This window comes from Callithrix jacchus, chromosome 19 (assembly GCF_049354715.1).
Source record: "Callithrix jacchus isolate 240 chromosome 19, calJac240_pri, whole genome shotgun sequence".
Taxonomy (NCBI): Eukaryota; Metazoa; Chordata; class Mammalia; order Primates; family Cebidae; genus Callithrix; species Callithrix jacchus.
In genome coordinates this window covers 52,344,687-52,360,528 of record NC_133520.1, presented here as the reverse complement: position 1 = coordinate 52,360,528, position 15,842 = coordinate 52,344,687, and positions in this window count along the sequence as shown.

The following is a 15,842-nucleotide window of genomic DNA, read 5'->3' as shown; positions in this document are numbered from 1 at the left end:
TCACATGAGGCATACTTTTCAAAGTCTCTTAGATGATAATTTGGGACAATAGTGATTGGCGGCCAACGTTTAACGAGTTGATGTAGGAGAAAAGTCTAATACGCAGAAATGTTTTTGATTCAAAATCAGAGCCCATAAATGCACTTTTAAAATGAGAACGTTCTTCTGACGCACATGCGAGACCCTGAGAAATGACACCGTTTTCTCAAAGGCACATGGTTAGGCAAGGTCATGGAATGGAGGCTTTTGACTCCCCTGGCAGTCTTTAACCTATAAAGTTTCTCTCCACCGCCAGCCCATCTGCTGATTCTGGGCATGGCATCTGTATTCGATCCAGCTTCTCAGAGCATATCAACTGCAAGCCAATTGGATGTAAATACAAAGAGAGCAGAAAACTCTTTTACTAGGCAGCTGGAAAGTTTCACTTGGAATTTATTTTTAGCATCTCGTGTGTGCTCAGAAGCAACCGTGGCAACAAAGGCACCTGGGAGAATCTGGAGAGCCCCTCAGTGGGACAAGTGATAGCACCAGAGGGATGCTGCCTCATCTCCACGGGGAATCGGTGACAGGCTGGACATGTCCTCGTCACTAGGAAAGCCGTCACCAGAGGAGAATAATCTCAGAATCAGCAGTACTCAGCTTCACTTAGAGAATAAATGACTGATGAGATCATTATGTAAACCTGTCTTCCTTCCCCCTCCTTACCTTCCTCTCCCAGCACTGACACAACGTGTAAATAAAGCTGAACACGTTTCTTCCCACTTCCAGGTCTGATCACATGTCATGTTTTATTTACTACGGTCCTTCATGAAACGTGGAAACCACATAGCCACAAGAGAGGAAATGAACCCTTCAAGACCTCAGGCTACCATGCTGTGAATGGCTTCAAAGGTCCTTAGTCTCTATCGTCTCAGCAAGGACAAAGTCAGACGTTCAGTCTCTTTTCTCTCAAATAACAGGTGAAAAGAAAGCTGAAGGCAGGATGGTACAGGAGGGAACACACCAGCCAGAGAGGAGCCATGGCTGCAAGAGACTCTGCAGTGTCGGGTGAAAACTAGAGCTCAACCCAGCTTTATACATTTCTCCTTCCCATGCAAACACTTCCCAGGTGGAAGACAACATTTACTCATAGTAAAGAGCCCAGGGTCAATTCAAGAAATGCTTCAGATTTTGAATTTCTCTGTCTAGTTCTCTGAACTCTGATAGACCCCATGAGTGATTTTTTTTTTTTTTTTTTTTTTTTTTTGAGACAGGGTCTCACTCTGGTGTCCAGGCTGGAGCGCAGTTGCTTGACCATGGCTCACTGCAACCTTGACCTCCTGGGCTCAGGTGATCCCCCCACCTCAGCCTCCCGAGTAGCTGTGACTACAGGCAGGAGCCACCACACCCAGCTAATGTTTGTATTTTTTATAGAGATGGGGTTTCATCATATTGCCCGGGCTGGTCTTTAACTCCTGGGTTCAAGCAATCTGCCCACTTCAGCCTCCCAAAGTTCTGGAATTACAGGTGTGAGCCACTGTGCCCAACTCCCATGAGTGATTTATGCATGTCACAGTTCACATGTTTGAGGTCCAGTGTGCAGAAATGTTTCGTGTCAAGACTCTCAGCTTTCTGACCTGCACATTCAAGACCCGCCCCTACATCATTTCTTCTCTAACATTTTATAAAAATGCAGTTCTCTCCCTTACGCTTTTTGGGAAAACATCCACACTAAACACATCTAATGTTCACAGAGTCTAGACCCAATGAAATAGATATACTTCAGCTCAGTCTCGGTCATTTAGCATTTCTCTGCCTAGGTGCTTTTTCATGATGACCTCAGAAAATCTTGAATGCTTCTAATTAAATTTGGTACATTTCCAAAGGATATAGATACATATTGCATTGAATTTGTGGTTCAATGTTATCTTGAAACATGATAGTGACGGATAAAACATTTGCCACAAGCGTGTCTTCTATAATTTTAAACACATTTCAATAAATGTGAAATCCTAAGTTTTAGGATATCAGTATACCAAATCTGGCCCATATACAGTCCTTTCATTCAATCACATTCAAGATCTAGGACAGTGTTGTTTACAAAGAGGTATTTAATAAATAATAAATAGAGCAGGCAAAGAAAACCATCCTTATAGTCACATGGCTGGAAAGACCTCTATTGATCTTTACTTCCCCACAAAGCCACATAAATATATAATGGTGTTATTGAACCAGCTTCCACCAAGCAAAAGAACCATGGCATTTCTTTTTGTTGTTGTCGTTTTTGAGATGTAATCTCGCTCTGTTGCCAGGCTGGAGTGCAGTGGCGCAATCTTGGCTCACTGCAACCTCTGCTTCCTGGGTTCAAGTGATTTCCCTGCCTCAGCCTCCCTAGTAGCTGGGATTACAGAGGCACGCCACCATGCCAGGCTAATTTTTTGTATTTTAGTAAAGACAGGGTTTCACCATGTTGGTCAGGATGGTCTTGATCTGACCTTGTGTTCTGCCTGCCTTGGCCTCCCAAAGTGCTGGGATTACAGGTGTGAGCCACCACGCCCAGCCAGAACTATGGCATTTCTAAGAGATATACATGTTATTATGGAAAAATATCCTACAGATAAAATAAGAAGACAGTCTTTTATTTAACCCCAAACTAGGAAAGACTGAGGGAAGGATATTCAATGTATGCTTATTTTCTGTTCCTAAAAAGTTCTATGAAGCATCATTGATTCTCAGAGTTGGGAGAAATAGAAAAAAATCAATGATTCATTTTTCCCCCATAAACTTGTAGCCACAATGTACAGACCCATATCATATTGGGATAAGGCAATCGCTAATCTAAATTACTAGGTTATCTATGTACTTACTAGACTCAGCCCAAATGTAGAATAAAGAATGGCCCTGAGAATAAATTCTTAGTGCAGAGAAGCTGCTGCAAACTTGGAAGCTGGAGCCCACTCCTAAGGGCTCCCCAGGATCACAGTGTTCAGAGGATTGTCATTCACAGTGGCTACAATCCAGGTGCCAATGAGGGAGAGCAGGCATCGAGGCTCACGGTACAATATGCACATTTAGAACAGGTTCCGTATCAGGAGAAATGGTGCGAGATATTGGCTCTAGACTCTCTTGGTTTCAAAAGAGGATCCTGTTCTTAATTTAGGATGTTTGTAATATATGCATTAGAAAGGAAAGCTGTGAATAGAAAATAAATTCCGCTCTGTATTGCTGATTGGGAAATGGCCACCATATAATGTCTCCGGAATGTGATGAAATTGCATTTCAAGTTGTATTGCTTTCTCTGCCAAAAATGAAAGGCTTCTTTTTAACTGATTTTTTCCTCAAAATAGATAACAGACAACTTTGAATTCTACATAAAAATAAGTATGGAAACAATTTTAAAAACCTATTGCAACATCTTCAGATCGATTCCAAGTGAACAAATCATGGTGACGTTTCCTCAGCCATGTAACGTGCGGGCAGCTGGTATCAGACTCAGCATCTTTATGCTACATGGCTTCTTAAACTTTAGACATGAAGGGAAAAAAACAGCATTCCAAATCGAAAAGGCGAAGACAGCCTTCAGGAAGATATAGGCATTATTGTATCTCACACCTAAATGTTTTCCATAAATTGATTATATGATTGACCCAGAAGTAGATTGCGCTGGAGAAAAGAAGAAAGAAATGAACTAGATGATTTTCCAGAGCCCCGGATCCACCAGCACTTCCCCTAAACCTGAGGGCTGTCCACTTGCTGATGCTTTCTCGATCTCCGCCTTAAAGAAAGAAGCCTAGGGGGACCGTTTCTCTTACAAAACACATCACAGTTCATCTCTTCTTTGCAAGGATTTATAACCAGAAAAAGAGGCACGCTCGTTTTCACGTAATTGTAGGCAGCGTGACATTGTTGAAAAGGCATGAGAATTGCAGTTGATAAATCTGGGTTCAAGGTCAGAGGGGGAATTTCATCTCTCTGAGACTTGGTTCACACATCTGTAACCAGGGACTAATAACTCCTACGCAGTGGAGATATGTTGGGAATTAAAGGTCCTAAGGCCTATGAAAATAGTATGCAAATGTTGCTCTAGAAAGGACCCGGGAAAACTCCTCTAGCTCTCGGCAGGATTGCATCTCCGTTTTCCCGGACTGAATTAAACAAGTTCGGAGAAGGAACTAAAATGGAAAGCTTTTGATACATTCCAAGAACAGAATATATACATTCTTGCAGTACAGCTTAAATCCCTATGGCTTTCTTTGCATCTCAGTGAAGATGGAAAATTTGCCATATAATTAATGGCTTTGTTTTTATGAAGCCTGTAGTATCACTTCTCAGCCATTTCTTTTTTTTTTTTTTTTTTTTATTTTATTTTATTTATTTTTTTTTTTTTAATTTTTTATTGGATTATAGGTTTTGGGGTACATGAGCAGAGCATGCAAGACAGTTGCGTAGGTACACACATGGCAGTGTGCTTTGCTTTTCTTCTCCCCTTCACCCACATTTGGCATTTCTCCCCAGGCTATCCCTCCCCACCTCCCCCTCCCACTGGCCCTCCCCTTTTCCCCCCAATAGACCCCAGTGTTTAGTACTCCCCTTTCTGTGTCCATGTGTTCTCATTTTTCATCACCCACCTATGAGTGAGAATATGCGGTGTTTCATTTTTTGTTCTTGTGTCAGTTTGCTGAGGATGATGTTTTCCAGATTCATCCATGTCCCTACAAACGACACGAACTCATCATTTCTGATTGCTGCATAATATTCCATGGTGTATATGTGCCACATTTTTCCAATCCAGTCTATTATCAATGGGCATTTGGGTTGATTCCAGGTCTTTGCTATTGTAAACAGTGCTGCAATGAACATTCGTGTACATGTGTCTTTATAGTAGAACGATTTATAGTCTTTTGGATATATACCCAGTAATGGGATTGCTGGGTCAAATGGAATTTCTATTTCTAAGGCCTTGAGGAATCGCCACACTGTCTTCCACAATGGTTGAACTAACTTACACTCCCACCAACAGTGTAAAAGTGTTCCTTTTTCTCCACATCCTCTCCAGCATCTGTTGTCTCCAGATTTTTTAATGATCGCCATTCTAACTGGCGTGAGATGGTATCTCAATGTGGTTTTGATTTGCATCTCTCTGATGACCAGTGACGATGAGCATTTTTTCATATGATTGTTGGCCTCATATATGTCTTCTTTCGAAAAGTATCTGTTCATATCCTTTGCCCACTTTTGAATGGGCTTGTTTGTTTTTTTCCTGTAAATCTGCTTGAGTTGTTTGTAAATTCTGGATATCAGCCCTTTGTCAGATGGGTAGACTGCGAAAATTTTTTCCCATTCTGTTGGTTGCCGATCCACTCTAGTGACTGTTTCTTTTGCCGTGCAGAAGCTGTGGAGTTTCATTAGGTCCCATTTGTCTATTTTGGCTTTTGTTGCCAATGCTCTTGGTGTTTTGTTCATGAAGTCCTTGCCTACTCCTATGTCCTGGATAGTTTTGCCTAGATTTCCTTCTAGGGTTTTTATGGTGCCAGGTCTTATGTTTAAGTCTTTAATCCATCTGGAGTTAATTTTAGTGTAAGGTGTCAGGAAGGGGTCCAGTTTCTGCTTTCTGCACATGGCTAGCCAGTTTTCCCAACACCATTTGTTAAACATGGAATCCTTGCCCCATTGCTTGTTTTTGTCAGGTTTATCAAAGATTGTATAGTTGTATGTATGTTGTGTTGCCTCCGGTGCCTCTGTTTTGTTCCATTGGTCTATATCTCTGTTTTGGTACCAGTACCATGCTGTTTTGATTACTGTAGCCTTGTAGTATAGTTTGAAATCCGGTAGTGTGATGCCCCCCGCTGTGTTCTTTTTGCTTAGAATTGACTTGGCTATGCGGGCTCTCTTTTGGTTCCATATGAAGTTCATGGTGGTTTTTTCCAGTTCTGTGAAGAAAGTCAATGGTAGCTTGATGGGGATAGCGTTGATTCTGTAAATTACTTTGGGCAGTATAGCCATTTTCACGATATTAATTCTTCCTAACCATGAACATGGAATGTTTCTCCATCTGTTTGTGTCCTCTCTGATTTCGTTGAGCAGTGGTTTGTAGTTCTCCTTGAAGAGGTCCCTTACGTTCCTTGTGAGTTGTATTCCAAGGTATTTTATTCTTTTTGTAGCAATTGCGAATGGCAGTTCGCTCTTGATTTGGCTTTCTTTAAGTCTGTTATTGGTGTAGACGAATGCTTGTGATTTTTGCACATTGATTTTATATCCTGAGACTTTGCTGAAGTTGTTTATCAGTTTCAGGAGTTTTTGGGCTGAGGCGATGGGGTCTTCTAGGTATACTATCATGTCGTCTGCAAATAGAGACAATTTGGCTTCCACCTTTCCTATTTGAATACCCTTTATTTCTTTTTCTTGCCTGATTGCTCTGGCTAGAACTTCCAGTACTATATTGAATAGGAGTGGTGAGAGAGGGCATCCTTGTCTAGTACCAGATTTCAAAGGGAATGCTTCCAGTTTTTGCCCATTCAGTATGATATTGGCTGTTGGTTTGTCATAAATAGCTTTTATTACTTTGAGATACGTTCCATCGATACCGAGTTTATTGAGGGTTTTTAGCATAAAGGGCTGTTGAATTTTGTCAAATGCCTTCTCTGCGTCAATTGAGATAATCATGTGGTTTTTGTTTTTGGTTCTGTTTATGTGGTGAATTACGTTGATAGACTTGCGTATGTTGAACCAGCCTTGCATCCCTGGGATGAATCCTACTTGATCATGATGAATAAGTTTTTTGATGTGCTGTTGCAATCGGCTTGCCAATATTTTATTGAAGATTTTTGCATCTATGTTCATCATGGATATTGGCCTGAGGTTTTCTTTTCTCGTTGGGTCTCTGCCGGGTTTTGGTATCAGGATGATGTTGGTCTCATAAAATGATTTGGGAAGGATTCCCTCTTTTTGGATTGTTTGAAATAGTTTTAGAAGGAATGGTACCAGCTCCTCCTTGTGTGTCTGGTAGAATTCGGCTGTGAACCCATCTGGACCTGGGCTTTTTTTGTGAGGTAGGCTCTTAATTGCTGCCTCAACTTCAGACCTTGTTATTGGTCTATTCATAGTTTCAGCTTCCTCCTGGTTTAGGCTTGGGAGGACACAGGAGTCCAGGAATTTATCCATTTCTTCCAGGTTTACTAGTTTATGTGCATAGAGTTGTTTGTAATATTCTCTGATGATGGTTTCTTTTAGAGACAGAATACTGCCAAAACTTTAACCGTTCCTTAAAACTGTGTTCGGAGGTATGTTCTACACTCTCTTCAATCACTCTAGCTCATTCTTTCTGGGACCCAAAATTCTGGCAGAATGGATTCAGGTCCCATTCTGATGTGGTATCTCATGATTCCCACTTGGGATGCACTCAGCCTTTTTATCTTACTGATAGGGTATCAGCTTCTTATCTACCGTAACCCCTCAATCTTTTTCCTGCCTTTTATGTATATACAATTGTTTTGTCTTACATTTATGCATTTTCTCTGTCCTTGATGTGCTTTTCTTAGTTCAAGTTGCCGTTTATTCAAAACACATTAAATTCCTATATTCCTGTATTTCAAGGTCTCTGCCCCATTTATCTTAGTGTTAACTGCAAAACTAGTGAAGGATACTCCCATTCCATCATCCAGGGGTTATGCGGTGCTGGGTCTAGAAGCAATATCCTGTGAACAATGATTGCCTTGAAATTTTAAGTTGGTGTTGCTATTTTTAAAAGTCCCCTCTTACACACGAATTTCCCATCATATAATAACTATGTAGCTTAGCTCATGTAGTCCTGGTATTTTAGTATAATACATAGACCAGAATAAAAGTCTCTGGGAAGCTAAGATACCAGTGATTTTCTGGCATTCTCCCTGGCTAATTTTCGTCAAAGAAAAGGACTCGATTTGCCTGACCAGATTTGTATTTCATAAAGCTGTGTTTGGTGGCTAACCAGGATTTTTATCCTCTTCAAAGCAATTTCAGAATGAGTTTTTCTGGGATATAAGCAAATAGTTAATCTTCACTGAATAGAGCAGATTCAACACTGACACTCTTAAGGGCTGGGAGCCTTTTGCTTTGAGCTGACCATTTATTCACTTTCACAAAGAAAAATGTGAGTTGGGCAGACACAGACATCTCTCCTTAGAACCTTTCAGCAAGAAGCTGGTAACCATAGTCCTTTACGATGACAATAGGGGAAGTTTATCCTTTCCCTACCCTCTGCCTACCATTAACTACTATAGTCTTGTTAACAGATGAAATAAATTTGATTTATTAATTCAGCACAGGTTACATGTGCTGAATGAAAAGAAATAAAACGGCTTTAGGCAAAACAGGGGAAACGTTCTGAATCAGCTGCTGGCTTGTTAAGTCAGCCTTCCACAGTCTAACTGATGCCTTTTACAGGTTTTCAAATCAACTTGACAATAATAATGGCAGAGATAACATACCAGCTTATTTGAAGAAAAGTATTAAGTAACATAAGATTTTGCACTCAGATCTAATTTCTTAACCTCATGGTTTAAAACACAGAGGGGGAAGATGCACAAAAACCTTGTTTCACCCAACTTTGGCGGCTTCTCTGCAGTACTCATGTATTCTATTCCTCAAAAAAGCATTTTTCAACTCACACTAAAATCATCAATTAGATCTAGAGAGGTACTTTCCTCCACTATTGCAATTTATTTCATCCAGGCCCATTGATTTCCTCAAAATGAACACAAAATTCACAATTTTTTTCATCTTCAAGATTTATCTAAGCATCAGAGCCTTCTACAGTGTTTAGACCAAAATGTCTCATGAAAATGTACCAAAATTTTATATTTAATATAATACATTGCATATACGAAGCAGTTCTCAGCAGAAAAGCAATTTCTACAAAATAATCTCTCACTGTGTGCCATATAGATTCAAGGATACAATGATATTAAGAGGGTTCAGAGGAGAATTCTTTTCTTGTGAGTGAATAAATTGAAATGTTGAGAAATGAAGCAGCTTGTCTTAAATTGACCCATTCAATAAATAGTGAATATTTAATATGTGTTATCAAGAAACATATATTGGGAATAATAAAGAAACTGCATGACATGTCCCTTTGCTTCATGACTTGTGTTTATGTTGGAAGATGACAAGACTAGCATGCGTAAATAAGACAAAGAGAAGAGTATCACAGAATCTAATATTACGTCTGAGCATTAAAGTAATACTGGGTGTAGGAAAAGTTGGTTGTTACAAGTGGGAAGAGATGGGAAGATTTAAATAATTTCTATGACTCTGTAATTCCATGAGGACTGATCACAATGGGCCTGCTCCTGTGGGTAGAGCTTGAAGCAAAGCTCAAATATTCCTGCTTCTAAATGTGTTGCCTGTCTTTCAGGACCTCTGGCTCTTTGCAGCCAAATTCATACTTAGTAACTGACTTTCTTTATTTTTTGAGATGGAGTTTTGCTCTTGTTACCCAGGCTGGAGTGCAATGGCGTGATCTCGGCTCACCGCAACCTCCGCCTCCTGGGTTCAGGCAATTCTCCTGCCTCAGCCTCCTGAGTAGCTGAGATTACAGGCACACGCCACTGTGTCCAGCTAATTTTTATTTTTTGTATTTTTAGTAGATACAGGGTTTCACCATGTTGGCCAGGATGGTCTTGATGTCTTGACCTCGTGATCCACCCACCTCAGCCTCCCAAAGTGCTGGGATTACAGGCATGAGCCACCGCGCCCGGCCCAGTAACTGACTTTCAAAAAGAGTTATGGGATTCACAACCTCAAGTGTTCAGGGAAGCCAGACACATGACCTGAGAGTCCACACCCGGCCTAGAATATTCCTAAACTCAAGAGTAGCTGCACCACAGAAGCCTCTTAGAATACTTGAAGGCCAGTTGAGTCAGGTGTAACAATTCCTTCACAATCACTCACTGCTAAGCACCGATCAATGTAGTGGTCCAGGGAGATAATGGTTTACAGCCTGTAACACTGTTCATTGCTAAACCATATATGTTCACTCTCTGAGATCTCAGTCTAATAGATGAGACCTCGCCATAAAATGTTAGAATTACCTAAAGCAGAGGTCTTCTTACCTTTAGGAAGTCATGCTACCTAGTTCTACCAGAACTCCCAAGTTTTCAAGATGAGTTACAAGCATACATTTTATGAGAAATCTTGTTTTTATTTTATTTTTTGCCAATCAGTTTGAGCTTATGAGGTTGCTCAGGTTAGCCTTGAACTGATGACCTCGCCTTCGCGAGCGCCATGACCTCCGGCGGGAGCCACTTTGGACCCCCAAAATCTTGTTATTTTTAAGAGTTGTCTGCCATGTTGTGACTTCATGACCTCTGCTTTAGGAGTCATGGAGCAAAGACTATGTCTTGACCACTGTGGAATATTAGCAACATATTAGAAAGTGTTCAAATATTTGAAAAAAGCAATAACTTTTAAATAGCATGTTGACAAAATAAAGGAATGATATTGGAAATTAGAACATATTTAAACTGAATGATAAAAAAATTACTACACAACAAAACTTGTAGGATAGAACTAAAACCATGCTTAGAGGGAAACTTACAGTTTTATAGTAGAAAAGAAGAAAGGCCAGCAACAAACAATTTATTCATCCATCTCAAGAAGTTAGAAAAACCTAAGAAAACTATATGGAAGGAAATAAAAAAGACAAGGGCAGAACTGAAAAACAAAATAAACACAGAATAGAATGAATCATCAAGCTAAACTCTGACTATTTGGAGAGCATAATAAATTTAGTAAATCCCAGACAGAGGACAAATAAAATAATAAAGAAGATATAATAGCCAATATCAGAGCAAAAGTATGTATGTTACAGATATTAAAATAATCATAAGAGGATATAATGAACATTCTTTTGCGAGTACATTTGACAGTTTAAACTGGACACATTCTCAGAAAAGTGTAAATCATCAAAACTGGCACACACACAAAATAAACTTATAGTTGAAAACTGTTTCAAAACAAAAATTGCAGCCCCAGATGACTTCACTAGTGAATTCTTCCAAACATTAGAAGAAAAAGTAACTTCTCTTATATACAATTTCCCCCAAGAATAGAAAGAGAACATTTTTTTAGATTGTTTAATGAGGCCAGTCTAACCATGATACCAAGAATATATTTTTAAAAGGCCCAGAGAAAACATCTTACTTAATGGTAAAGTCTTGAAAGTTTTCTCCCAGAGATCAAGGAACAAAGATGTCCACTATCACCAGTTCTACTAGCACTTTCCTAAAGGCTCTCACCAGTAAAATAGGACAAGGAAAAGAAAAGATACAAGGACTAGAAAGCAAAAAGCAAACCTCATTATTCACAGGTGACAAGACAGTTATGTAGAAAATCCAAAAGGGTCTACAGACAAAATATTTAAATTAATAAGTAAGGTTATTTATAATAAACCTTATTTAAATAAAGCAGAATTATAAATTTAATACTAACAATTACTTTTATGATACCAACAATAAGCAGAAAATGAAATTTATAAAATAATACCATTTACATTAGCATTGCAAACCATCAAACAGTAATATACTAACACATACAGAAACTATGTATATGTGCAAGAGATATACATGGAAATGATAAAACATTATTGAGAGAAATTAAATAGAAATTGAAGAAATAAATAAATATATCATGTACATAAGGGTGATGAGGTTTTCTGAGAGGATGGTCATGATCTATTCCTTGACCCAGGTTGTAGTTTTCTGGGTGTATTAAATTATAAGTAAAGCCATAAATGTATGATTTTTGCACTTTCTGCTTGTAAGCTATACTTGCATGCAGTTAATAAAAAGTAAATTGAATAACTTGTCTTGCAATGCTAAACAAATACTGGATTGAACCATCTGAAATTGCTATTTTTGTAGTTCAAAAATGGTCAAATATAGGCAATAGGTAAATAGATAAAATAAATGGTTTATGTTATATATTACTTGTAACTTATAAAATAATATATTTGTGTTTTCTCTTTGTGACTGTTAGTGGTCAAGTTTTGTGTTTTTGTGCTATTAAATGTGTTTCTAAGTTTATAACTACTACTATAGCATTCTATCTGTAAGGAAAAAAGTATTGACTTTTAAGCCACTAACCAGAAATCAATTCATCTGAGCTTGATAGGAATAGTCATACATATTTCATTATGTGTGTTATTAGCTCTAAAATGTATGAAAAGGCATAAGGTTTGATTTAGTTTAAATCTCTCTAATACCAATCTGGCTACCATATTGTCTGTTTAGACCAGGGATATAGGTCAAGGACTAAAGTCACCCTGGAACAGAGGACTAGACTCCTGTTTCACAATGGCATCTGAAGGCTGGATTGGCGCCTCAATTCTCAGTCCAAGAGCACCGAGAGGCATTTGTTTATTACTTCCCCCAGGATGGCACTGTACCAAGGTAATTAAGGAAGTTTATCATGAACATGCTGGGGTAAGTTGGAAAGGAAACATGAATGATGGAGATGGTGTAACAAAATGGTTTTGACAACTTTGGATCTGAATTCTTATCCTAATTTGATCCTCATGGTGCAATGTGTGAGTCGCAGGTAGGCCATTTCCCTGACATAGATCCTGTTTTGATTCTAGCCGTGTCTAGCTTCTTTCAGGTTGTGAAGCAGATAAGGTAAAGATTGTTAAGTGATTTCCACTTCTCTGGGAGTTTCTTCTAAGATTAGGCACATTATTTTTGATTGAGCCAGGAAGCAATAGAAAAATGAGGAGCAGATGTTGATTGTTGATTACCAGTTAGTTTCATTTTCCATCAGCTGATAACCTTCACTCACTTTCACTCAGGCTATATTTATCATAAAGCCAATACATTCAGTTAAAAAAAATTTAGCAATGTGAAGTGAGCCAAAACATCTGGACTTTAAGTAAATTGGCCAGATGTTTTGGTGGTTTATAAATAAAAGCCAAAAAAGACAAGAGAAAAAAGGAAACAAGGGGTAGGGAGTGAGCTGGACTTACCATGCAGCCACCCACTCATATCCTGCACCTCCTCAGAGTCTGTAGGAGATGAAACTGTGTGAATCATGATTGAGGAGGTGGAATTAAAGGGATAATAAATTTTGGAACTTAGCCCTGAACAAAGAGAAGTGACCTTCATTGTGGTAGTGTGGAGAAATGGATGGTTGCCTCAGACTTTTTTTGTATCTAGAAATTATTTCTCAATGGCTCATAATTTTTGAATTATATTTACATGGCTTCTCATATCCAAGCCAAGTTATCAATTCACTAAGAGGGCTTTGCCAAATTGGAAATCGATTTGTTTTCCATGCTGGAATTACTGATGAAAACTGCAGGCATAAGTTACTTTCCCTTCCTTTTTTTTTTTTTTTTTTTGGTAAAGGTGAAATACATCTTGTTTTGTTCTATTTATTTATTTGGTACAATACACGTCATTGAATAATTCTCAAACAGCTTTGGAAAGAGCTCAAGTTTGAGAATAAGATTTGTGCTCAAATTCAGACGTTTTACTTTTTAAGATTTACAGCTTAAATTCAGCTTTCTAACTTGGTCAGTGTAACCTTTCAGAACTTCAGTTTCAACCTCTGTAAGATGGGAACAACACTTATTATATCCTGAAGCTATTTTGTGAAGTAAATGACTTAATAAAATGTAAAACACCTAGCACTATTTCAAGTTGAACCATATGAAACTGCCTTCTTGCAGCTCTTCTAGATTCTCTGTTTAGGTAGATTTATCCCACCCTTCCTTCATTTGTGATTTGGAGGTAGGCAAATCAGCTGGGCATAACTATCTCTTGGCCTAGACCTAAACACAAAGTTTTTTTGTTGTCGACATTTTTTAAAGGACTATTGGCTATCACCAAGCCCAGAGAAATAGGAACAGAATGGAAAATTATTCTGTACAACTATATGTGAATTAATGTGATACACTGAAATACAAAATATTCGATACGTATTTTCATTTATTCTTTAAACAAATATTCAGTGAATGGTCTCTTATAGGTGGAAATGGTTGTAGGTGTTGGGGACACAAAGTTTACCTTCTATTGGGGGAAACTGGTCATAAGCATCATAAATAGGTAAACTATATAGAAGTTAAAAGGTGATTAAATCTGTAAAATGGCACCAGGAAGGCATGAAGAGAACTGAATGGATGAATATTAAATATGTTGTTAACTTGCAAATATTTCTGAGCTTTATGAAGGAAATTACATCAAGGAGATAAAAGCTTTGAAAACAATAAAGATTTAATATAAAATCCTGGCAGGGTAGCCTTCTTAGGTGGGGAGTTTTACTCGGTTGTTGTGAATCTTAAACCTTGGTGGATAAGCTGCCCTTTGGACTAAGATATAATCCTTCCTCAGAAAAGAAATGAAATCCACTATAATATGAAAGTAAAATTAACAGAATAATTCCCACCCAGAGCTACATTTTGAACAATATTCTCACCCAGGGAAAGGAGTGTTGAGAAGGGCTTGCTCTAACGGTCTTACATTTCCAGACGTCATGATCTAATTCTGAACTCTGTGTGTTCTGAAATGATTGCCCTATCAAATGCCATAGAAAGAAAACCTATTTCTGATAGCAGTTAAGTCTTTGTAGAAATGTTTTAAGTTTCCAAGTTTTTCTTTGATATTAGTGGGAACTGAAATTAATATCACAATGAAAGGGTCTATCGGAATACAGCATAGGTTGTTCGAGAGTAGCAGTTGCTAAAGAACTTTGAAGTGTGTAGAACAAAAGGAACTATATAAATCAAAGTAAGTTTTTTTTTATTACTAGGTAAGTATTTCAGTGTTTATCCTCAGCAAATAACCTTGTTTGCTACTTCATATAGGAAATAAGGGAAGAATGAAAGCATGGAATACTTCAGTTCCTACCTCCAAGTCTCTTCCCCCAAAATGTAAGCATATTCATCATTCATTTTATTTCTACTTTTCCTCCTCACATTTGAATACATACTCTCCCTTTCTTTCAAAATGAATGGCTTAGTCCAAATGGCAGTTCATCCACCGCAGGCTGGTATACACAACCACGAAGTAAAACTCCCAACCTGAGGGCTACCTTGCCAAGATTTCACGTTGAGTCTTTATTATTCTTGTTACTACTTTCTGATAGATATATCATCTTTCACAAGGCTCAGAAATACTTGCAAGTTACCAGTATGTTTAACATTCAGCTCACCCAGTGCCTTAGCTCTGCTATTTTATAGACTTATTACCTGGATTCTATGCTTTTCAACTACTCAGAAAGTATTGCCTCCAATCTTTTGTGCATTTCTCTTTTCTGTCCTCTTTCCTTTCTCCTCTTCCTCTGCCTTTTCACTTTTACGATTGACTTTTTTTTCTGCATACAAACATGCTTAACTCTCTCCCCTCTTGAAAGCAAACAAAAAAACAACAAATACCATCATCAATAACAATAATAATTCTCACAGCTCAACACCTGCCTCCAGGTACTCCCCTCTTTTCAATCCTGTCTCCTCAAGCTCAGCAGGTAGGTCTTTGGCGCTGACTCCACGATCCCAATTCCCTGTCCATTCTCAGCACAACACAATCTGACATCTGGCTGTTCCTCTTTTATTACTGAGACTTTCTTCAATCCGCTCAGTGATGACCTCCTAGCTATGAAAGGCAAGGATACTTTTGAGTACTTACATTACTTGGCTTTTAGTAATATGAGACCAGTGACTACATCCTGCAGCAATTAGATACATATTCTCTGCCAGTGTCCAGGAAGTGCGAGGATACATAGGAATGTCCTTGTGGTTTCTTTGTAAAAGCATGACTTCTCTTGGCTCCTGAGAGACTATTCACTCTTGACACTTTTTCCACCTCGCAGACCTCCCCATATCACCGTCTTTGCTG